This window comes from Ovis canadensis, chromosome 5 (genome assembly GCF_042477335.2).
Source record: "Ovis canadensis isolate MfBH-ARS-UI-01 breed Bighorn chromosome 5, ARS-UI_OviCan_v2, whole genome shotgun sequence".
In the NCBI taxonomy this organism is placed as follows: domain Eukaryota; kingdom Metazoa; phylum Chordata; class Mammalia; order Artiodactyla; family Bovidae; genus Ovis; species Ovis canadensis.
Window position 1 is genome coordinate 4,292,107 of NC_091249.1, and position 23,734 is coordinate 4,315,840.

Consider the following 23,734-nt stretch of genomic DNA (forward strand, 5'->3'; position numbering starts at 1 on the left):
TGTCGTAAGTCGAGAGCACCTGCCGCAACTCGAGAAAATCCAGGAGGTTTTGCCCTCCAGGCGAGATGAGGCCCATTTCCGCTGAGGCTTCTCGAGGCCAATCACGTCTAACCACTGGAACTTCCAAAGGGTCCTTCACACCCTTGCGGCAACTCAAGAAGTTCCCCGACATACCCGTCTGCACTCGAGAGGAAGCACGTGGGGTCCCGCACACATCCAGGGGAGCCCCGTTTCCGCCTCCTAGCTCGAGATGAGGGATCCTTTCCCTGTTTCGTAGGGAAAGAATTCCCGGCGTTCCCCTCGCATCTCAAGAGGAGGCGCTCTCCACAGGAAAGGCGAGAGGAACTCCAGGGTCGTGCCACCATTCCAAGAGTCCCCCAGATGTGTCAGTCCATTCCAGAGGAACCTGTTTTCCCTGCACTGCCTTGACGATCAAGCCGAGGATCGACTCCCACCACCTGTGCACGTGGGCCAGCCCTGTGGGAAAGCCTCGTGGGAAAGCCTCGTGGGAAAGACTCGAGGGAAAACCATAGATCCTTTGATCCACGCGGCGGACTGCGTGACACTGCTGCTACCGCTCTGGAGGAAAGCGCAAGTGCATGCCCGCATTCGAGACGAGGACTGACTCCCCTGGGGAGACTCCAGAAGTACCCCAAGATCCATGTCAGCACTGGAGAGGAATCCTCAGGTTCCGGCCCCGACTCCACACAAGGTCTTAGGCCCCGGCATCGACGGGAGAGGAATGCCGAGAGGCCCCCTAGGAACTCGCATGGGGACTGGCCTTTCCTGAGGCCACCAGAGCGGGTCCCTGAGGTCCCCGTCGTAAGTCGAGAGCACCTGCCGCAACTCGAGAAAATCCAGGAGGTTTTGCCCTCCAGGCGAGATGAGGCCCATTTCCGCTGAGGCTTCTCGAGGCCAATCACATCTAACCACTGGAACTTCCAAAGCGACCTTCACACCCTTGCTTCAACTCAAGAAGTTCCCCGACATACCCGTCTCCACTCGAGAGGAAGCACGTGGGGTCCAGCACACATCCAGGGGAGCCCCGTTTCCGCCTCCTAGCTCGAGATGAGGGATCCTTTCCCAGTTTCTTAGGGAAAGAATTCCCGGCGTTCCCGTCGCATCTCAAGAGGAGGCGCTCTCCACAGGAGAGGCGAGAGGAACTCCAGGGTCGTGCCACCATTCCAAGAGACGCCCAGATGTGTCAGTCCATTTCAGAGGAACCTGTTTTCCCTGCACTGCCTTGACGTTCAAGCCGAGGATGGACTCCCACCAAGTGTGCACGTGGGACAGCCCTGTGGGAAAGCCTCGGGGGAAAGCCTCCTGGGAAAGACTCGAGGGAAAAACATAGATCCTTTGATGCACGCTGCGGACTGCGTGACACTGCTGCTACCGCTCTGGAGTAAAGCGCAAGTGCATGCCCGCATTCGAGACGAGGACTGACTCCCCTGGGGAGACTCCAGAAGTACCCCAAGATCCATGTCAGCACTGGAGAGGAATCCTCAGGTCCCGGCCCCGACTCCACACAAGGTCTTAGGCCCCAGCATCGACGGGAGAGGAATCCCGAGAGGACCCGAGGAACTCGCATGGGGACTGGCCTTTCCTGAGGCCACCAGAGCAGGTCTCTGAGGTCCCCGTCGTAAGTCGAGAGCACCTGCCGCAACTCGAGAAAATCCAGGAGGTTTTGCTCTCCAGGCGAGATGAGGCCCATTTCCGCTGAGGCTTCTCGAGGCTAATCACTTCTAACCACTGGAACTTCCAAAGGTTCCTTCACACCCTTGCTGCAACTCAAGATTTTCCCCGACATACCTGTCTCCACTCGAGAGGAAGCACGTGGGGTCCCGCACACATCCAGGGGAGCCCCGTTTCCGCCTCCTACCTCGAGATGAGGGATCCTTCCCCTGTTTCATAGGGAAAGAATTCCCGGCGTTCCCGTCGCATCTCAAGAGGAGGCGCTCTCCAAAGGAAAGGCGAGAGGAACTCCAGGGTGGTGCCACCATTCCAAGAGTCCCCCAGATGTGTCAGTCCATTCCAGAGGAACATGTTTTCCCTGCACTGCCTTGACGTTCAAGCCGAGGATCGACTCCCACCACGTGTGCACGTGGGACAGCCCTGTGGGAAAGCCTCGTGGGAAAGCCTCGTGGGAAAGACACGAGGGAAAACCATAGATCCTTTGATCCACGCGGCGGACTGCGTGACACTGCTGCTACCGCTCTGGAGGAAAGCGCAAGTGCCTGCCCGCATTCGAGACGAGGACTGATTCCCCTGGGGAGACTCCAGAAGTACCCCAAGATCCATGTCAGCACTGGAGAGGAATCCTCAGGTTCCGGCCCCGACTCCACACAAGGTCTTAGGCCCCGGCATCGACGGGAGAGGAATCCTGAGAGGCCCCCGAGGAACTCGCATGGGGACTGGCCTTTCCTGAGGCCACCAGAGCGGGTCCCTGAGGTCCCCGTCGTAAGTCGAGAGCACCTGCCGTAACTCGAGAAAATCCAGGAGGTTTTGCCCTACAGGCGAGATGAGGCCCATTTCCGCTGTGGCTTCTCGAGGCTAATCACGTCTAACAACTGGAACTTCCAAAGGGTCCTTCACACCCTTGCTGCAACTCAAGAAGTTCCCCGACATACCCGTCTCCACTCGAGAGGAAGCACGTGGGGTCCGTACACATCCAGGGGAGCACCGTTTCCGCCTCCTAGCTCGAGATGAGGGATCCTTTCCCTGTTTTGTAGGGAAAGAATTCCCGGCGTTCCCGTCGCATCTCAAGAGGAGGGGCTCTCCACAGGAAAGGCGAGAGGAACTCCAGGGTCGTGGCACCATTCCAAAAGACCCCCAGATGTGTCAGTCCATTCCACAGGAACCTGTTTTCCCTGCACTGCCTAGACGTTCAAGCCGAGGATCGACTCCCACCACGTGTGCACGTGGGACAGCCCTGTGGAAAGCCTCGTGGGAAAGCCTCGTGGGAAAGACTCGAGGGAAAACCATAGATCCTTTGATCCACGCGGCGGACTGCGTGACACTGGTGCTACCGCTCTGGAGGAAAGCGCAAGTGCATGCCCGCATTCGAGACGAGGACTGACTCCCCTGGGGAGACTCCAGAAGTACCCCAAGATCCATGTCAGCACTGGAGAGGAATCCTCAGGTCCCGGCCCCGACTCCACACAAGGTCTTAGGCCCCGGCATCGATGGGAGAGGAATCCCGAGAGGCCCCCGAGGAACTCGCATGGGGACTGGCCTTTCCTGAGGTCACCAGAGCGGGTCCCCAAGGTCCCCGTCGTAAGTCGAGAGCACATACCGCAACTCGAGAAAATCCAGGAGGTTTTGCCCTCCAGGCGAGGTGAGGCCCATTTCCGCTGAGGCTTCTCGAGGCTAATCACATCTAACCACTGGAACTTTCAAAGGGTCCTTCACACCCTTGCTGCAACTCAAGAAGTTCCCCGACATACCCGTCTCCACTCGAGAGGAAGCACGTGGGGTCCCGCACACATCCAGGGGAGCCCCGTTTCCGCCTCCTAGCTCGAGATGAGGGATCCTTTCCCTGTTTCGTAGGGAAAGAATTCCCGGCGTTCCCCTCGCATCTCAAGAGGAGGCGCTCTCCACAGGAAAGGCGAGAGGAACTCCAGGGTCGTGCCACCATTCCAAGAGTCCCCCAGATGTGTCAGTCCATTCCAGAGGAACCTGTTTTCCCTGCACTGCCTTGACGATCAAGCCGAGGATCGACTCCCACCACGTGTGCACGTGGGCCAGCCCTGTGGGAAAGCCTCGTGGGAAAGCCTCGTGGGAAAGACTCGAGGGAAAACCATAGATCCTTTGATCCACGCGGCGGACTGCGTGACACTGCTGCTACCGCTCTGGAGGAAAGCGCAAGTGCATGCCCGCATTCGAGACGAGGACTGACTCCCCTAGGGAGACTCCAGAAGTACCCCAAGATCCATGTCAGCACTGGAGAGGAATCCTCAGGTTCCGGCCCCGACTCCACACAAGGTCTTAGGCCCCGGCATCGACGGGAGAGGAATGCCGAGAGGCACCCGAGGAACTCGCATGGGGACTGGCCTTTCCTGAGGCCACCAGAGCGGGTCCCTGTGGTCCCCGTCGTAAGTCGAGAGCACCTGCCGAAACTCGAGAATATCCAGGAGGTTTTGCCCTCCAGGCGAGATGAGGCCCATTTCCGCTGAGGCTTCTCGAGGCCAATCACATCTAACCACTGGAACTTCCAAAGCGACCTTCACACCCTTGCTTCAACTCAAGAAGTTCGCCGACATACCCGTCTCCACTCGAGAGGAAGCACGTGGGGTCCAGCACACATCCAGGGGAGCCCCGTTTCCGCTTCCTAGCTCGAGATGAGGGATCCTTTCCCTGTTTCTTAGGGAAAGAATTCCCGGCGTTCCCGTCGCATCTCAAGAGGAGGCGCTCTCCACAGGAGAGGCGAGAGGAACTCCAGGGTCGTGCCACCATTCCAAGAGACGCCCAGATGTGTCAGTCCATTTCAGAGGAACCTGTTTTCCCTGCACTGCCTTGACGTTCAAGCCGAGGATCGACTCCCACCACGTGTGCACGTGGGACAGCCCTGTGGGAAAGCCTCGGGGGAAAGCCTCCTGGGAAAGACTCGAGGGAAAACCATAGATCCTTTGATGCACGCTGCGGACTGCGTGACACTGCTGCTACCGCTCTGGAGGAAAGCGCAAGTGCATGCCCGCATTCGAGACGAGGACTGACTCCCCTGGGGAGACTCCAGAAGTACCCCAAGATCCATGTCAGCACTGGAGAGGAATCCTCAGGTTCCGGCCCCGACTCCACACAAGGTCTTAGGCCCCGGCATCGACGGGAGAGGAATCCTGAGAGGCCCCCGAGGAACTCGCATGGGGACTGGCCTTTCCTGAGGCCACCAGAGCGGGTCCCTGAGGTCCCCGTCGTAAGTCGAGAGCACCTGCCGTAACTCGAGAAAATCCAGGAGGTTTTGCCCTACAGGCGAGATGAGGCCCATTTCCGCTGAGGCTTCTCGAGGCTAATCACGTCTAACCACTGGAACTTTCAAAGGGTCCTTCACACCCTTGCTGCAACTCAAGAAGTTCCCCGACATACCCGTCTCCACTCGAGAGGAAGCACGTGGGGTCCCGCACACATCCAGGGGAGCCCCGTTTCCGCCTCCTAGCTCGAGATGAGGGATCCTTTCCCTGTTTCGTAGGGAAAGAATTCCCGGCGTTCCCCTCGCATCTCAAGAGGAGGCGCTCTCCACAGGAAAGGCGAGAGGAACTCCAGGGTCGTGCCACCATTCCAAGAGTCCCCCAGATGTGTCAGTCCATTCCAGAGGAACCTGTTTTCCCTGCACTGCCTTGACGATCAAGCCGAGGATCGACTCCCACCACGTGTGCACGTGGGCCAGCCCTGTGGGAAAGCCTCGTGGGAAAGCCTCGTGGGAAAGACTCGAGGGAAAACCATAGATCCTTTGATGCACGCTGCGGACTGCGTGACACTGCTGCTACCGCTCTGGAGGAAAGCGCAAGTGCATGCCCGCATTCGAGACGAGGACTGACTCCCCTGGGGAGACTCCAGAAGTACCCCAAGATCCATGTCAGCACTGGAGAGGAATCCTCAGGTTCCGGCCCCGACTCCACACAAGGTCTTAGGCCCCGGCATCGACGGGAGAGGAATGCCGAGAGGCCCCCGAGGAACTCGCATGGGGACTGGCCTTTCCTGAGGCCACCAGAGCGGGTCCCTGAGGTCCCCGTCGTAAGTCGAGAGCACCTGCCGAAACTCGAGAAAATCCAGGAGGTTTTGCCCTCCAGGCGAGATGAGGCCCATTTCCGCTGAGGCTTCTCGAGGCCAATCACATCTAACCACTGGAACTTCCAAAGCGACCTTCACACCCTTGCTTCAACTCAAGAAGTTCCCCGACATACCCGTCTCCACTCGAGAGGAAGCACGTGGGGTCCAGCACACATCCAGGGGAGCCCCGTTTCCGCCTCCTAGCTCGAGATGAGGGATCCTTTCCCTGTTTCTTAGGGAAAGAATTCCCGGCGTTCCCGTCGCATCTCAAGAGGAGGCGCTCTCCACAGGAAAGGCGAGAGGAACTCCAGGGTGGTGCCACCATTCCAAGAGTCCCCCAGAGGTGTCAGTCCATTCCAGAGGTAACTGTTTTCCCTGCACTGCCTTGACGTTCAAGCCGAGGATCGACTCCAACCACGTGTGCACGTGGGACAGCCCTGTGGAAAGCCTCGTGGGAAAGCCTCGTGGGAAAGACTCGAGGGAAAACCATAGATCCTTTGATCCACGCGGCGGACTGCGTGACACTGGTGCTACCGCTCTGGAGGAAAGCGCAAGTGCATGCCCGCATTCGAGACGAGGACTGACTCCCCTGGGGAGACTCCAGAAGTACCCCAAGATCCATGTCAGCACTGGAGAGGAATCCTCAGGTCCCGGCCCCGACTCCACACAAGGTCTTAGGCCCCGGCATCGATGGGAGAGGAATCCCGAGAGGCCCCCGAGGAACTCGCATGGGGACTGGCCTTTCCTGAGGTCACCAGAGCGGGTCCCCGAGGTCCCCGTCGTAAGTCGAGAGCACATACCGCAACTCGAGAAAATCCAGGAGGTTTTGCCCTCCAGGCGAGGTGAGGCCCATTTCCGCTGAGGCTTCTCGAGGCTAATCACATCTAACCACTGGAACTTTCAAAGGGTCCTTCACACCCTTGCTGCAACTCAAGAAGTTCCCCGACATACCCGTCTCCACTCGAGAGGAAGCACGTGGGGTCCCGCACACATCCAGGGGAGCCCCGTTTCCGCCTCCTAGCTCGAGATGAGGGATCCTTTCCCTGTTTCGTAGGGAAAGAATTCCCGGCGTTCCCCTCGCATCTCAAGAGGAGGCGCTCTCCACAGGAAAGGCGAGAGGAACTCCAGGGTCGTGCCACCATTCCAAGAGTCCCCCAGATGTGTCAGTCCATTCCAGAGGAACCTGTTTTCCCTGCACTGCCTTGACGATCAAGCCGAGGATCGACTCCCACCACGTGTGCACGTGGGCCAGCCCTGTGGGAAAGCCTCGTGGGAAAGCCTCGTGGGAAAGACTCGAGGGAAAACCATAGATCCTTTGATCCACGCGGCGGACTGCGTGACACTGCTGCTACCGCTCTGGAGGAAAGCGCAAGTGCATGCCCGCATTCGAGACGAGGACTGACTCCCCTAGGGAGACTCCAGAAGTACCCCAAGATCCATGTCAGCACTGGAGAGGAATCCTCAGGTTCCGGCCCCGACTCCACACAAGGTCTTAGGCCCCGGCATCGACGGGAGAGGAATGCCGAGAGGCACCCGAGGAACTCGCATGGGGACTGGCCTTTCCTGAGGCCACCAGAGCGGGTCCCTGTGGTCCCCGTCGTAAGTCGAGAGCACCTGCCGAAACTCGAGAATATCCAGGAGGTTTTGCCCTCCAGGCGAGATGAGGCCCATTTCCGCTGAGGCTTCTCGAGGCCAATCACATCTAACCACTGGAACTTCCAAAGCGACCTTCACACCCTTGCTTCAACTCAAGAAGTTCCCCGACATACCCGTCTCCACTCGAGAGGAAGCACGTGGGGTCCAGCACACATCCAGGGGAGCCCCGTTTCCGCTTCCTAGCTCGAGATGAGGGATCCTTTCCCTGTTTCTTAGGGAAAGAATTCCCGGCGTTCCCGTCGCATCTCAAGAGGAGGCGCTCTCCACAGGAGAGGCGAGAGGAACTCCAGGGTCGTGCCACCATTCCAAGAGACGCCCAGATGTGTCAGTCCATTTCAGAGGAACCTGTTTTCCCTGCACTGCCTTGACGTTCAAGCCGAGGATCGACTCCCACCACGTGTGCACGTGGGACAGCCCTGTGGGAAAGCCTCGGGGGAAAGCCTCCTGGGAAAGACTCGAGGGAAAACCATAGATCCTTTGATGCACGCTGCGGACTGCGTGACACTGCTGCTACCGCTCTGGAGGAAAGCGCAAGTGCATGCCCGCATTCGAGACGAGGACTGACTCCCCTGGGGAGACTCCAGAAGTACCCCAAGATCCATGTCAGCACTGGAGAGGAATCCTCAGGTTCCGGCCCCGACTCCACACAAGGTCTTAGGCCCCGGCATCGACGGGAGAGGAATCCTGAGAGGCCCCCGAGGAACTCGCATGGGGACTGGCCTTTCCTGAGGCCACCAGAGCGGGTCCCTGAGGTCCCCGTCGTAAGTCGAGAGCACCTGCCGTAACTCGAGAAAATCCAGGAGGTTTTGCCCTACAGGCGAGATGAGGCCCATTTCCGCTGAGGCTTCTCGAGGCTAATCACGTCTAACCACTGGAACTTTCAAAGGGTCCTTCACACCCTTGCTGCAACTCAAGAAGTTCCCCGACATACCCGTCTCCACTCGAGAGGAAGCACGTGGGGTCCCGCACACATCCAGGGGAGCCCCGTTTCCGCCTCCTAGCTCGAGATGAGGGATCCTTTCCCTGTTTCGTAGGGAAAGAATTCCCGGCGTTCCCCTCGCATCTCAAGAGGAGGCGCTCTCCACAGGAAAGGCGAGAGGAACTCCAGGGTCGTGCCACCATTCCAAGAGTCCCCCAGATGTGTCAGTCCATTCCAGAGGAACCTGTTTTCCCTGCACTGCCTTGACGATCAAGCCGAGGATCGACTCCCACCACGTGTGCACGTGGGCCAGCCCTGTGGGAAAGCCTCGTGGGAAAGCCTCGTGGGAAAGACTCGAGGGAAAACCATAGATCCTTTGATGCACGCTGCGGACTGCGTGACACTGCTGCTACCGCTCTGGAGGAAAGCGCAAGTGCATGCCCGCATTCGAGACGAGGACTGACTCCCCTGGGGAGACTCCAGAAGTACCCCAAGATCCATGTCAGCACTGGAGAGGAATCCTCAGGTTCCGGCCCCGACTCCACACAAGGTCTTAGGCCCCGGCATCGACGGGAGAGGAATGCCGAGAGGCCCCCGAGGAACTCGCATGGGGACTGGCCTTTCCTGAGGCCACCAGAGCGGGTCCCTGAGGTCCCCGTCGTAAGTCGAGAGCACCTGCCGAAACTCGAGAAAATCCAGGAGGTTTTGCCCTCCAGGCGAGATGAGGCCCATTTCCGCTGAGGCTTCTCGAGGCCAATCACATCTAACCACTGGAACTTCCAAAGCGACCTTCACACCCTTGCTTCAACTCAAGAAGTTCCCCGACATACCCGTCTCCACTCGAGAGGAAGCACGTGGGGTCCAGCACACATCCAGGGGAGCCCCGTTTCCGCCTCCTAGCTCGAGATGAGGGATCCTTTCCCTGTTTCTTAGGGAAAGAATTCCCGGCGTTCCCGTCGCATCTCAAGAGGAGGCGCTCTCCACAGGAGAGGCGAGAGGAACTCCAGGGTCGTGCCACCATTCCAAGAGACGCCCAGATGTGTCAGTCCATTTCAGAGGAACCTGTTTTCCCTGCACTGCCTTGACGTTCAAGCCGAGGATGGACTCCCACCAAGTGTGCACGTGGGACAGCCCTGTGGGAAAGCCTCGGGGGAAAGCCTCCTGGGAAAGACTCGAGGGAAAACCATAGATCCTTTGATGCACGCTGCGGACTGCGTGACACTGCTGCTACCGCTCTGGAGGAAAGCGCAAGTGCATGCCCGCATTCGAGACGAGGACTGACTCCCCTGGGGAGACTCCAGAAGTACCCCAAGATCCATGTCAGCACTGGAGAGGAATCCTCAGGTCCCGGCCCCGACTCCACACAAGGTCTTAGGCCCCAGCATCGACGGGAGAGGAATCCCGAGAGGACCCGAGGAACTCGCATGGGGACTGGCCTTTCCTGAGGCCACCAGAGCGGGTCTCTGAGGTCCCCGTCGTAAGTCGAGAGCACCTGCCGCAACTCGAGAAAATCCAGGAGGTTTTGCTCTCCAGGCGAGATGAGGCCCATTTCCGCTGAGGCTTCTCGAGGCTAATCACTTCTAACCACTGGAACTTCCAAAGGTTCCTTCACACCCTTGCTGCAACTCAAGATTTTCCCCGACATACCTGTCTCCACTCGAGAGGAAGCACGTGGGGTCCCGCACACATCCAGGGGAGCCCCGTTTCCGCCTCCTACCTCGAGATGAGGGATCCTTTCCCTGTTTCATAGGGAAAGAATTCCCGGCGTTCCCGTCGCATCTCAAGAGGAGGCGCTCTCCACAGGAAAGGCGAGAGGAACTCCAGGGTGGTGCCACCATTCCAAGAGTCCCCCAGATGTGTCAGTCCATTCCAGAGGAACATGTTTTCCCTGCACTGCCTTGACGTTCAAGCCGAGGATCGACTCCCACCACGTGTGCACGTGGGACAGCCCTGTGGGAAAGCCTCGTGGGAAAGCCTCGTGGGAAAGACACGAGGGAAAACCATAGATCCTTTGATCCACGCGGCGGACTGCGTGACACTGCTGCTACCGCTCTGGAGGAAAGCGCAAGTGCCTGCCCGCATTCGAGACGAGGACTGACTCCCCTGGGGAGACTCCAGAAGTACCCCAAGATCCATGTCAGCACTGGAGAGGAATCCTCAGGTTCCGGCCCCGACTCCACACAAGGTCTTAGGCCCCGGCATCGACGGGAGAGGAATCCTGAGAGGCCCCCGAGGAACTCGCATGGGGACTGGCCTTTCCTGAGGCCACCAGAGCGGGTCCCTGAGGTCCCCGTCGTAAGTCGAGAGCACCTGCCGTAACTCGAGAAAATCCAGGAGGTTTTGCCCTACAGGCGAGATGAGGTCCATTTCCGCTGAGGCTTCTCGAGGCTAATCACGTCTAACAACTGGAACTTCCAAAGGGTCCTTCACACCCTTGCTGCAACTCAAGAAGTTCCCCGACATACCCGTCTCCACTCGAGAGGAAGCACGTGGGGTCCGTACACATCCAGGGGAGCACCGTTTCCGCCTCCTAGCTCGAGATGAGGGATCCTTTCCCTGTTTTGTAGGGAAAGAATTCCCGGCGTTCCCGTCGCATCTCAAGAGGAGGGGCTCTCCACAGGAAAGGCGAGAGGAACTCCAGGGTCGTGGCACCATTCCAAAAGACCCCCAGATGTGTCAGTCCATTCCACAGGAACCTGTTTTCCCTGCACTGCCTTGACGTTCAAGCCGAGGATCGACTCCCACCACGTGTGCACGTGGGACAGCCCTGTGGAAAGCCTCGTGGGAAAGCCTCGTGGGAAAGACTCGAGGGAAAACCATAGATCCTTTGATCCACGCGGCGGACTGCGTGACACTGGTGCTACCGCTCTGGAGGAAAGCGCAAGTGCATGCCCGCATTCGAGACGAGGACTGACTCCCCTGGGGAGACTCCAGAAGTACCCCAAGATCCATGTCAGCACTGGAGAGGAATCCTCAGGTCCCGGCCCCGACTCCACACAAGGTCTTAGGCCCCGGCATCGATGGGAGAGGAATCCCGAGAGGCCCCCGAGGAACTCCCATGGGGACTGGCCTTTCCTGAGGTCACCAGAGCGGTTCCCCGAGGTCCCCGTCGTAAGTCGAGAGCACATACCGCAACTCGAGAAAATCCAGGAGGTTTTGCCCTCCAGGCGAGGTGAGGCCCATTTCCGCTGAGGCTTCTCGAGGCTAATCACATCTAACCACTGGAACTTTCAAAGGGTCCTTCACACCCTTGCTGCAACTCAAGAAGTTCCCCGACATACCCGTCTCCACTCGAGAGGAAGCACGTGGGGTCCCGCACACATCCAGGGGAGCCCCGTTTCCGCCTCCTAGCTCGAGATGAGGGATCCTTTCCCTGTTTCGTAGGGAAAGAATTCCCGGCGTTCCCCTCGCATCTCAAGAGGAGGCGCTCTCCACAGGAAAGGCGAGAGGAACTCCAGGGTCGTGCCACCATTCCAAGAGTCCCCCAGATGTGTCAGTCCATTCCAGAGGAACCTGTTTTCCCTGCACTGCCTTGACGATCAAGCCGAGGATCGACTCCCACCACCTGTGCACGTGGGCCAGCCCTGTGGGAAAGCCTCGTGGGAAAGCCTCGTGGGAAAGACTCGAGGGAAAACCATAGATCCTTTGATCCACGCGGCGGACTGCGTGACACTGCTGCTACCGCTCTGGAGGAAAGCGCAAGTGCATGCCCGCATTCGAGACGAGGACTGACTCCCCTGGGGAGACTCCAGAAGTACCCCAAGATCCATGTCAGCACTGGAGAGGAATCCTCAGGTTCCGGCCCCGACTCCACACAAGGTCTTAGGCCCCGGCATCGACGGGAGAGGAATGCCGAGAGGCCCCCTAGGAACTCGCATGGGGACTGGCCTTTCCTGAGGCCACCAGAGCGGGTCCCTGAGGTCCCCGTCGTAAGTCGAGAGCACCTGCCGAAACTCGAGAAAATCCAGGAGGTTTTGCCCCCCAGGCGAGATGAGGCCCATTTCCGCTGAGGCTTCTCGAGGCCAATCACATCTAACCACTGGAACTTCCAAAGCGACCTTCACACCCTTGCTTCAACTCAAGAAGTTCCCCGACATACCCGTCTCCACTCGAGAGGAAGCACGTGGGGTCCAGCACACATCCAGGGGAGCCCCGTTTCCGCCTCCTAGCTCGAGATGAGGGATCCTTTCCCTGTTTCTTAGGGAAAGAATTCCCGGCGTTCCCGTCGCATCTCAAGAGGAGGCGCTCTCCACAGGAGAGGCGAGAGGAACTCCAGGGTCGTGCCACCATTCCAAGAGACGCCCAGATGTGTCAGTCCATTTCAGAGGAACCTGTTTTCCCTGCACTGCCTTGACGTTCAAGCCGAGGATGGACTCCCACCAAGTGTGCACGTGGGACAGCCCTGTGGGAAAGCCTCGGGGGAAAGCCTCCTGGGAAAGACTCGAGGGAAAACCATAGATCCTTTGATGCACGCTGCGGACTGCGTGACACTGCTGCTACCGCTCTGGAGGAAAGCGCAAGTGCATGCCCGCATTCGAGACGAGGACTGACTCCCCTGGGGAGACTCCAGAAGTACCCCAAGATCCATGTCAGCACTGGAGAGGAATCCTCAGGTCCCGGCCCCGACTCCACACAAGGTCTTAGGCCCCAGCATCGACGGGAGAGGAATCCCGAGAGGACCCGAGGAACTCGCATGGGGACTGGCCTTTCCTGAGGCCACCAGAGCGGGTCTCTGAGGTCCCCGTCGTAAGTCGAGAGCACCTGCCGCAACTCGAGAAAATCCAGGAGGTTTTGCTCTCCAGGCGAGATGAGGCCCATTTCCGCTGAGGCTTCTCGAGGCTAATCACTTCTAACCACTGGAACTTCCAAAGGTTCCTTCACACCCTTGCTGCAACTCAAGATTTTCCCCGACATACCTGTCTCCACTCGAGAGGAAGCACGTGGGGTCCCGCACACATCCAGGGGAGCCCCGTTTCCGCCTCCTACCTCGAGATGAGGGATCCTTTCCCTGTTTCATAGGGAAAGAATTCCCGGCGTTCCCGTCGCATCTCAAGAGGAGGCGCTCTCCACAGGAAAGGCGAGAGGAACTCCAGGGTGGTGCCACCATTCCAAGAGTCCCCCAGATGTGTCAGTCCATTCCAGAGGAACATGTTTTCCCTGCACTGCCTTGACGTTCAAGCCGAGGATCGACTCCCACCACGTGTGCACGTGGGACAGCCCTGTGGGAAAGCCTCGTGGGAAAGCCTCGTGGGAAAGACACGAGGGAAAACCATAGATCCTTTGATCCACGCGGCGGACTGCGTGACACTGCTGCTACCGCTCTGGAGGAAAGCGCAAGTGCCTGCCCGCATTCGAGACGAGGACTGACTCCCCTGGGGAGACTCCAGAAGTACCCCAAGATCCATGTCAGCACTGGAGAGGAATCCTCAGGTTCCGGCCCCGACTCCACACAAGGTCTTAGGCCCCGGCATCGACGGGAGAGGAATCCTGAGAGGCCCCCGAGGAACTCGCATGGGGACTGGCCTTTCCTGAGGCCACCAGAGCGGGTCCCTGAGGTCCCCGTCGTAAGTCGAGAGCACCTGCCGCAACTCGAGAAAATCCAGGAGGTTTTGCCCTACAGGCGAGATGAGGCCCATTTCCGCTGTGGCTTCTCGAGGCTAATCACGTCTAACAACTGGAACTTCCAAAGGGTCCTTCACACCCTTGCTGCAACTCAAGAAGTTCCCCGACATACCCGTCTCCACTCGAGAGGAAGCACGTGGGGTCCGTACACATCCAGGGGAGCACCGTTTCCGCCTCCTAGCTCGAGATGAGGGATCCTTTCCCTGTTTTGTAGGGAAAGAATTCCCGGCGTTCCCGTCGCATCTCAAGAGGAGGGGCTCTCCACAGGAAAGGCGAGAGGAACTCCAGGGTCGTGGCACCATTCCAAAAGACCCCCAGATGTGTCAGTCCATTCCACAGGAACCTGTTTTCCCTGCACTGCCTTGACGTTCAAGCCGAGGATCGACTCCCACCACGTGTGCACGTGGGACAGCCCTGTGGAAAGCCTCGTGGGAAAGCCTCGTGGGAAAGACTCGAGGGAAAACCATAGATCCTTTGATCCACGCGGCGGACTGCGTGACACTGGTGCTACCGCTCTGGAGGAAAGCGCAAGTGCATGCCCGCATTCGAGACGAGGACTGACTCCCCTGGGGAGACTCCAGAAGTACCCCAAGATCCATGTCAGCACTGGAGAGGAATCCTCAGGTCCCGGCCCCGACTCCACACAAGGTCTTAGGCCCCGGCATCGATGGGAGAGGAATCCCGAGAGGCCCCCGAGGAACTCGCATGGGGACTGGCCTTTCCTGAGGTCACCAGAGCGGGTCCCCGAGGTCCCCGTCGTAAGTCGAGAGCACATACCGCAACTCGAGAAAATCCAGGAGGTTTTGCCCTCCAGGCGAGGTGAGGCCCATTTCCGCTGAGGCTTCTCGAGGCTAATCACATCTAACCACTGGAACTTTCAAAGGGTCCTTCACACCCTTTCTGCAACTCAAGAAGTTCCCCGACATACCCGTCTCCACTCGAGAGGAAGCACGTGGGGTCCCGCACACATCCAGGGGAGCCCCGTTTCCGCCTCCTAGCTCGAGATGAGGGATCCTTTCCCTGTTTCGTAGGGAAAGAATTCCCGGCGTTCCCGTCGCATCTCAAGAGGAGGCGCTCTCCACAGGAAAGGCGAGAGGAACTCCAGGGTCGTGACACCATTCCAAGAGTCCCCCAGATGTGTCAGTCCATTCCAGAGGAACCTGTTTTCCCTGCACTGCCTTGACGTTCAAGCCGAGGATCGACTCCCACCACGTGTGCACGTGGGACAGCCCTGTGGAAAGCCTCGTGGGAAAGCCTCGTGGGAAAGACTCGAGGGAAAACCATAGATCCTTTGATCCACGCGGCGGACTGCGTGACACTGCTGCTACCGCTCTGGAGGAAAGCGCAAGTGCATGCCCGCATTCGAGACGAGGACTGACTCCCCTGGGGAGACTCCAGAAGTACCCCAAGATCCATGTCAGCACTGGAGAGGAATCCTCAGGTTCCGGCCCCGACTCCACACAAGGTCTTAGGCCCCGGCATCGACGGGAGAGGAATCCCGAGAGGCCCCCGAGGAACTCGCATGGGGACTGGCCTTTCCTGAGGCCACCAGAGCGGGTCCCTGAGGTCCCGGTCGTAAGTCGAGAGCACCTGCCGCAACTCGAGAAAATCCAGGAGGTTTTGCCCTCCAAGCGAGATTAGGCCCATTTCCGCTGAGGCTTCTCGAGGCCAATCACATCTAAACACTGGAACTTCCAAAGGGTCCTTCACACCCTTGCTGAAACTCAAGAAGTTCCCCGACATACCCGTCTCCACTCGAGAGGAAGCACGTGGGGTCCCGCACACATCCAGGGGAGCCCCTTTTCCGCCTCCTAGCTCGAGATGAGGGATCCTTTCCCTGTTTCGTAGGGAAAGAATTCCCGGCGTTCCCGTCGCATCTCAAGAGGAGGCGCTCTCCACAGGAAAGCGAGAGGAACTCCAGGTTCGTGCCACCATTCCAAGAGTCCCCCAGATGTGTCAGTCCATTCCAGAGGAACCTGTTTTCCCTGCACTGCCTTGACGTTCAAGCCGAGGATCCACTCCCACCACGTGTGCACGTGGGACAGCCCTGTGGGAAAGCCTCGTGGGAAAGCATCGTGGGAAAGACTCGAGGGAAAACCATAGATCCTTTGATCCACGTGGCGGACTGCGTGACACTGCTGCTACCGCTCTGGAGGAAAGCGCAAGTGCATGCCTGCATTCGAGACGAGGACTGACTCCCCTGGGGAGACTCCAGAAGTACCCCAAGATCCATGTCAGCACTGGAGAGGAATCCTCAGGTTCCGGCCCCGACTCCACACAAGGTCTTAGGCCCCGGCATCGACGGGAGAGGAATCCCGAGAGGAACTCGCATGGGGACTGGCCTTTCCTGAGGCCACCAGAGCGGGTCCCTGAGGTCCTCGTCGTAAGTCGAGAGCACCTGCCGCAACTCGAGAAAATCCAGGAGGTTTTGCCCTCCAGGCAAGATGAGGCCCATTTCCAATGAGGCTTCTCGAGGCCAATCACATCTAACCACTGGAACTTCCAAAGGGTCCTTCACACCCTTGCTGCAACTCAAGAAGTTCCCGGACATACCCGTCTCCACTCGAGATGAAGCACGTGGGGTCCCGCACACATCCAGGGGAGCCTCGTTTCCGCCTCCTAGCTCGAGATGAGGGATCCTTTCCCTGTTTCGTAGGGAAAGAATACCCGGCGTTCCCGTCGCATCTCAAGAGGAGGCGCTCTCCACAGGAAAGGCGAGAGGAACTCCAGGGTCGTGCCACCATTCCAAGAGTCCCCCAGATGTGTCAGTCCATTCCAGAGGAACCTGTTTTCCCTGCACTGCCTTGACGATCAAGCGGAGGATCGACTCCCACCACGTGTGTACGTGGGCCAGCCCTGTGGGAAAGCCTCGTGGGAAAGCCTCGTGGGAAAGACTCGAGGGAAAACCATAGATCCTTTGATCCACGCGGCGGACTGCGTGACACTGCTGCTACTGCTCTGGAGGAAAGCGCAAGTGCATGCCCGCATTCGAGACGAGGACTGACTCCCCTGGGGAGACTCCAGAAGTACCCCAAGATCCATGTCAGCACTGGAGAGGAATCCTCAGGTTCCGGCCCCGACTCCACACAAGGTCTTAGGCCCCGGCATCGACGGTAGAGGAATGCCGAGAGGCCCCCGAGGAACTCGCATGGGGACTGGCCTTTCCTGAGGCCACCAGAGCGGGTCCCTGAGGTCCCCGTCGTAAGTCGAGAGCACCTGCCGCAACTCGAGAAAATCCAGGAGGTTTTGCCCTCCAGGCGAGATGAGGCCCATTTCCGCTGAGGCTTCTCGAGGCTAATCACGTCTAACCACTGGAACTTCCAAAGGGTCCTTCACACCCTTGCTGCAACTCAAGAAGTTCCCGGACATACCCGTCTCCACTCGAGAGGAAGCACGTGGGGTCCCGCACACATCCAGGGGAGCCCCGTTTCCGCCTCCTAGCTCGAGATGAGGGATCCTTTCCCTGTTTCGTAGGGAAAGAATTCCCGGCGTTCCCGTCGCATCTCAAGAGGAGGCGCTCTCCACAGGAAAGGGGAGAGGAACTCCAGGGTCGTGCCACCATTCCAAGAGACCCCCATATGTGTCAGTCCATTACAGGGGAACCTGTTTTCCCTGCACTGCCTTGACGTTCAAGCCGAGGATCGAGTCCCACCACGTGTGCACGTGGGACAGCCCTGAGGGAAAGCCTCGTGGGAAAGCCTCGTGGGAAAGACTCGAGGGAAAACCATAGATCCTTTGATCCATTGGGCGGACTGTGTGACACTGCTGCTACCGCTCTGGAGGAAAGCGCAAGTGCATGCCCGCATTCGAAACGAGAACTGACTCCCCTGGGGAGACTCCAGAAGTACCCCAAGATCCATGTCAGCACTGGAGAGGAATCCTCAGGCTCCGTCCCCGACTTCACACAAGGTCTTAGGCCCCGGCATCGACGGGAGAGGAATCCCCAGAGGAACTCGCATGGGGACTGGCCTTTCCTGAGGCCATCAGAGCGGGTCCCTGAGGTCCTCGTCGTAAGTCGAGAGCACCTGCCGCAACTCGAGAAAATCCAGGCGGTTTTGCCCTCCAGGCAAGATGAGGCCCATTTCCGCTGAGGCTTCTCGAGGCCAATCACATCTAACCACTGGAACTTCCAAAGGGTCCTTCACACCCTTGCTGCAACTCAAGAAGTTCCCCGACATACCCGTATCCACTCGGGATGAAGCACGTGGGGTCCCGCACACATCCAGTGGAGCCCCGTTTCCGCCTCCTAGCTCGAGATGAGGGATCCTTTCCCTGTTTCGTAGGGAAAGAATTCCCGGCGTTCCCGTCGCATCTCAAGAGGAGGCGCTCTCCACAGGAAAGGCGAGAGGAACTCCAGGGTCGTGCCACCATTCCAAGAGTCCCCCAGATGTGTCAGTCCATTCCAGAGGAACCTGTTTTCCCTGCACTGCCTTGACGATCAAGCCGAGGATCGACTCCCACCACGTGTGCACGTGGGACAGCCCTGTGGGAATGCCTCGTGGGAAAGCCTCGTGGGAAAGACTCGAGGGAAAACCATAGATCCTTTGATCCACGCGGCGGACTGCGTGACACTGCTGCTACCGCTCTGGAGGAAAGCGCAAGTGCATGCCCGCATTCGAGACGAGGACTGACTCCCCTGGGGAGACTCCAGAAGTACCCCAAGATCCATGTCAGCACTGGAGAGGAATCCTCAGGTTCCGGCCCCGACTCCAAACAAGGTCTTAGGCCCCGGCAAAATGGGAGAGGAATCCCGAGAGGCCCCCGAGGAACTCGCCTGTGGACTGGCCTTTCCTGAGTCCACCAGAGCGGGTCCTCAAGGTCCCCGTCGTAAGTCGAGAGCACATGCCACAACTCGAGAAAATCCTGGAGGTTTTGCCCTCCAGGCGAGATGAGGCCCATTTCCGCTGAGGCTTCTCGAGGCTAATCACCTCTAACCACTGGAACTTCCAAAGGGTCCTTCACACCCTTGCTGCAACTCAAGAATTTCCCCGACATACCCGTCTCCACTCGAGAGGAAGCACGTGGGGTCCCGCACACATTCAGGGGAGCCCCGTTTCCGCCTCCTAGCTCGAGATGAGGGATCCTTTCCCTGTTTCTTAGGGAAAGAATTCCCGGCGTTCCCGTCGCATCTCAAGAGGAGGCGCTCTCCACAGGAGAGGCGAGAGGAACTCCAGGGTCGTGCCACCATTCCAAGAGACGCCCAGATGTGTCAGTCCATTATAGAGGAACCTGTTTTCCCTGCACTGCCTTGACGTTCAAGCCGAGGATCGACTCCCACAACCTGTGCACGTGGGACAGCCCTGTGGGAAAGCCTCGCGGAAAGCCTCGTGGGAAAGACTCGAGGGAAAACCATAGATCCTTTGATCCACGCAGTGGACTGCGTGACACTGCTGCTACCGCTCTGGAGGAAAGCGCAAGTGCATGCCCGCATTCGAGACGAGGACTGACTCCCATGGGGAGACTTCAGAAGTACCCCAAGATCCATGTCAGCACTGGAGCGGAATTCTCAGGTTCCGGCCCCGACCCCACACAAGGTCTTAGGCCCCGGAATCGACGGGAGAGGAATCCCGAGAGGCCCCCGAGGAACTCACATGGGGACTGGCCTTTCCTGAGGCCACCAGAGCGGGTCCCTGAGGTCCCCGTCGTAAGTCGAGAGCACCTGCCGCAACTCGAGAAAATCCAGGAGGTTTTGCCCTCCAGGCGAGATGAGGCCCATTTCCTCTGAGGCTTCTCGAGGCCAATCACATCTAACCACTGGAACTTCCAAAGGGTCCTTCACACCCTTGCTGCAACTCAAGAAGTTCCCCGACATAGCCGTCTCCACTCGAGAGGAAGCACGTGGGGTCCCGCAAACATCCAGGGGAGCCCCATTTCCGCCTCCTAGCTCGAGATGAGGGATCCTTTCCCTGTTTCGTAGGGAATGAATTCCCGGCGTTCCCGTCGCATCTCAAGAGGAGGCGCTCTCCACAGGAAAGGCGAGAGGAACTCCAGGGTGGTGCCACCATTCCAAGAGTCCCCCAGAGGTGTCAGTCCATTCCAGAGGTAACTGTTTTCCCTGCACTGCCTTGACGTTCAAGCCGAGGATCGACTCCCACCACGTGTGCACGTGGGACAGCCCTGTGGGAAAGCCTCGTGGGAAAGCCTCGTGGGAAAGACTCGAGGGAAAACCATAGATCCTTTGATCCACGCGGCGGACTGCGTGACACTGCTGCTACCGCTCTGGAGGAAAGCGCAAGTGCATGCCCGCATTCGAGACGAGGACTGACTCCCCTGGGGAGACTCCAGAAGTACCCCAAGATCCATGTCAGCACTGGAGAGGAATCCTCAGGTTCCGGCCCCGACTCCACACAAGGTCTTAGGCCCCGGCATCGACGGGAGAGGAATCCCGAGAGGCCCCCGAGGAACTCGCATGGGGACTGGCCTTTCCTGAGGCCACCAGAGCGGGTCCCTGAGGTCCCCGTCGTAAGTCGAGAGCACCTGCCGCAACTCGAGAAAATCCAGGAGGTTTTGCCCACCAGGCGAGATGAGGCCCATTTCCGCTGAGGCTTCTCGAGGCTAATCACGTCTAACCGCTGGAACTTCCAAAGGGTCCTTCACACCCTTGCTGCAACTCTAGAAGGTCCCCGACATACCCGTCTCCACTCGAGAGGAAGCACGTGGGGTCCCGCACACATCCAGGGGAGCCCCGTTTCCGCCTCCTAGCTCGAGATGAGGGATCCTTTCCCTGTTTCGTAGGGAAAGAATTCCCGGCGTTCCCGTCGCATCTCAAGAGGAGGCGCTCTCCACAGGAAAGGCGAGAGGAACTCCAGGGTCGTGCCACCATTCCAAGAGTCCCCCAGATGTGTCAGTCCATTCCAGAGGAACCTGTTTTCCTGCACTGCCTTTACGTTCAAGCCGAGGATCGACTCCCACCACGTGTGCACGTGGGACAGCCCTGTGGGAAAGCCTCGTGGGAAAGACTCGAGGGAAAACCATAGATCCTTTGATCCACGCGGCGGACTGCGTGACACTGCTGCTACCGCTCTGGAGGAAAGCGCAAGTGCATGCCCGCATTCGAGACGAGGACTGACTCCCCTGGGGAGACTCCAGAAATACCCCAAGATCCATGTCAGCACTGGAGAGGAATCCTCAGGTTCCGGCCCCGACTCCACACAAGGTCTTAGGCCCCGGCATCGACGGGAGAGGAATCCCGAGAGGCCCCCGAGGAACTCGCATGGGGACTGGCCTTTCCTGAGGCCACCAGAGCGGGTCCCTGAGGTCCCCGTCGTAAGTCGAGAGCACCTGCCGCAACTCGGGAAAATCCAGGAGTTTTTGCCCTCCAGGCGAGATGAGGCCCATTTCAGCTGAGGCTTCTCGAGGCTAATCACGTCTAACCACTGGAACTTCCAAAGGGTGCTTCACACCCTTGCTGCAACTCAAGAAGTTCCCCGACATACCCGTCTCCACTCGAGAGGAAGCACGTGGGGTCCTGCACACATCCAGGGGAGCCCCGTTTCCGCCTCCTAGCTCGAGATGAGGGATCCTTTCCCTGTTTCGAAGGGAAAGAATTCCCGGCGTTCCCGTCGCATCTCAAGAGGAGGCGCTCTCCACAGGAAAGGCGAGAGGAACTCCAGGGTCGTGCCACCATTCCAAGTGTCCCCCAGATGTGTCAGTCCATTCCAGAGGAACCTGTTTTCCCCGCACTGCCTTGACGTTCAAGCCGAGGATCCACTCCCACCACGTGTGCACGTGGGACAGCCCTGTGGGAAAGCCTCGTGGGAAAGCCTCGTGGGAAAGACTCGAAGGAAAACCATAGATCCTTTGATCCACGCGGCGGACTGCGTGACACTGCTGCTACCGCTCTGGAGGAAAGCGCAAGTGCATGCCCGCATTCGAGACGAGGACTGACTCCCCTGGGGAGACTCCAGAAGTACCCCAAGATCCATGTCAGCACTGGAGAGGAATCCTCAGGTTCCGGCCCCGACTCCACACAAGGTCTTAGGCCCCGGCATCGACGGGAGAGTAATCCCGAGAGGCCCCCGAGGAATTCGCATGGGGACTGGTCTTTCCTGAGGCCACCAGAGCGGGTCCCTGAGGTCCCCGTCTTAAGTCGAGAGCACCTGCCGCAACTCGAGAAAATCCAGGATGTTTTGCCCTCCAGGCGAGATGAGGCCCATTTCCGCTGAGGCTTCTCGAGGCCAATCACGTCTAACCACTGGAACTTCCAAAGGGTCCTTCACACCCTTGCTGCAACTCAAGAAGTTCCCCGACATACCCGTCTCCACTCGAGAGGAAGCACGTGGGGTCCCGCACACATCCAGGGGAGCCCCGTTTCCGCCTCCTAGCTCGAGATGAGGGATCCTTTCCCTGTTTCGTAGGGAAAGAATTCCCGGCGTTCCCGTCGCATCTCAAGAGGAGGCGCTCTCCACAGGAAAGGCGAGAGGAACTCCAGGGTCGTGCCACCATTTCAAGAGTCCCCCAGATGTGTCAGTCCATTCCAGAGGAACCTGTTTTCCCTGCACTGCCTTGACGTTCAAGCCGAGGATCGAGTCCCACCACGTGTGCACGTGGGACAGCCCTGAGGGAAAGCCTCGTGGGAAAGCCTCGTGGGAAAGACTCGAGGGAAAACCATAGATCCTTTGATCCATTGGGCGGACTGTGTGACACTGCTGCTACCGCTCTGGAGGAAAGCGCAAGTGCATGCCCGCATTCGAAACGAGAACTGACTCCCCTGGGGAGACTCCAGAAGTACCCCAAGATCCATGTCAGCACTGGAGAGGAATCCTCAGGCTCCGGCCCCGACTTCACACAAGGTCTTAGGCCCCGGCATCGACGGGAGAGGAATCCCCAGAGGAACTCGCATGGGGACTGGCCTTTCCTGAGGCCACCAGAGCGGGTCCCTGAGGTCCCCGTCGTAAGTCGAGAGCACCTGCCGCAACTCGAGAAAATCCAGGAGGTTTTGCCCTCCAGGCGAGATGAGGCCCATTTCCGCTGAGGCTTCTCGAGGCTAATCACGTCTAACCACTGGAAATTCCAAAGGGTCCTTTACAACCTTGCTGCAACTCAAGAAGTTCCCCGACATACCCGTCTCCACTCGAGAGGAAGCACGTGGGTCCCGCACACATCCAGGGGAGCCCCGTTTCCGCCTCCTAGCTCGAGATGAGGGATCCTTTCCCTGTTTCGTAGGGAAAGAATTCCCGGCGTTCCCGTCGCATCTCAAGAGGAGGCGCTCTCCACAGGAAAGGCGAGAGGAACTCCAGGGTCGTGCCACCATTCCAAGAGTACCCCAGATGTATCAGTCCATTCCAGAGGAACCTGTTTTCCCTGCACTGCCTTGACGTTCAAGCCGAGGATCGACTCCCACCACGTGTGCACGTGGGACAGCCCTGTGGGAAAGCCTCGTGGGAAAGCCTCGTGGGAAAGACTCGAGGGAAAACCATAGATCCTTTGATCCACGCGGCGGACTGCGTGACACTGCTGCTACCGCTCTGGAGGAAAGCGCAAGTGCATGCCCGCATTCGAGACGAGGACTGACTCCCCTGGGGAGACTCCAGAAGTACCCCAAGATCCATGTCAGCACTGGAGAGGAATCCTCAGGTTCCGGCCCCGACTCCACACAAGGTCTTAGGCCCCGGCATCGACGGGAGAGGAATCCCGAGAGGCCCCCGAGGAACTCGCATGGGGACTGGCCTTTCCTGAGGCCACCAGAGCGTGTCCCTGAGGTCCCCGTCGTAAGTCGAGAGCACCTGCCGCAACTCGAGAAAATCCAGGAGGTTTTGCCCTCCAGGCGAGATG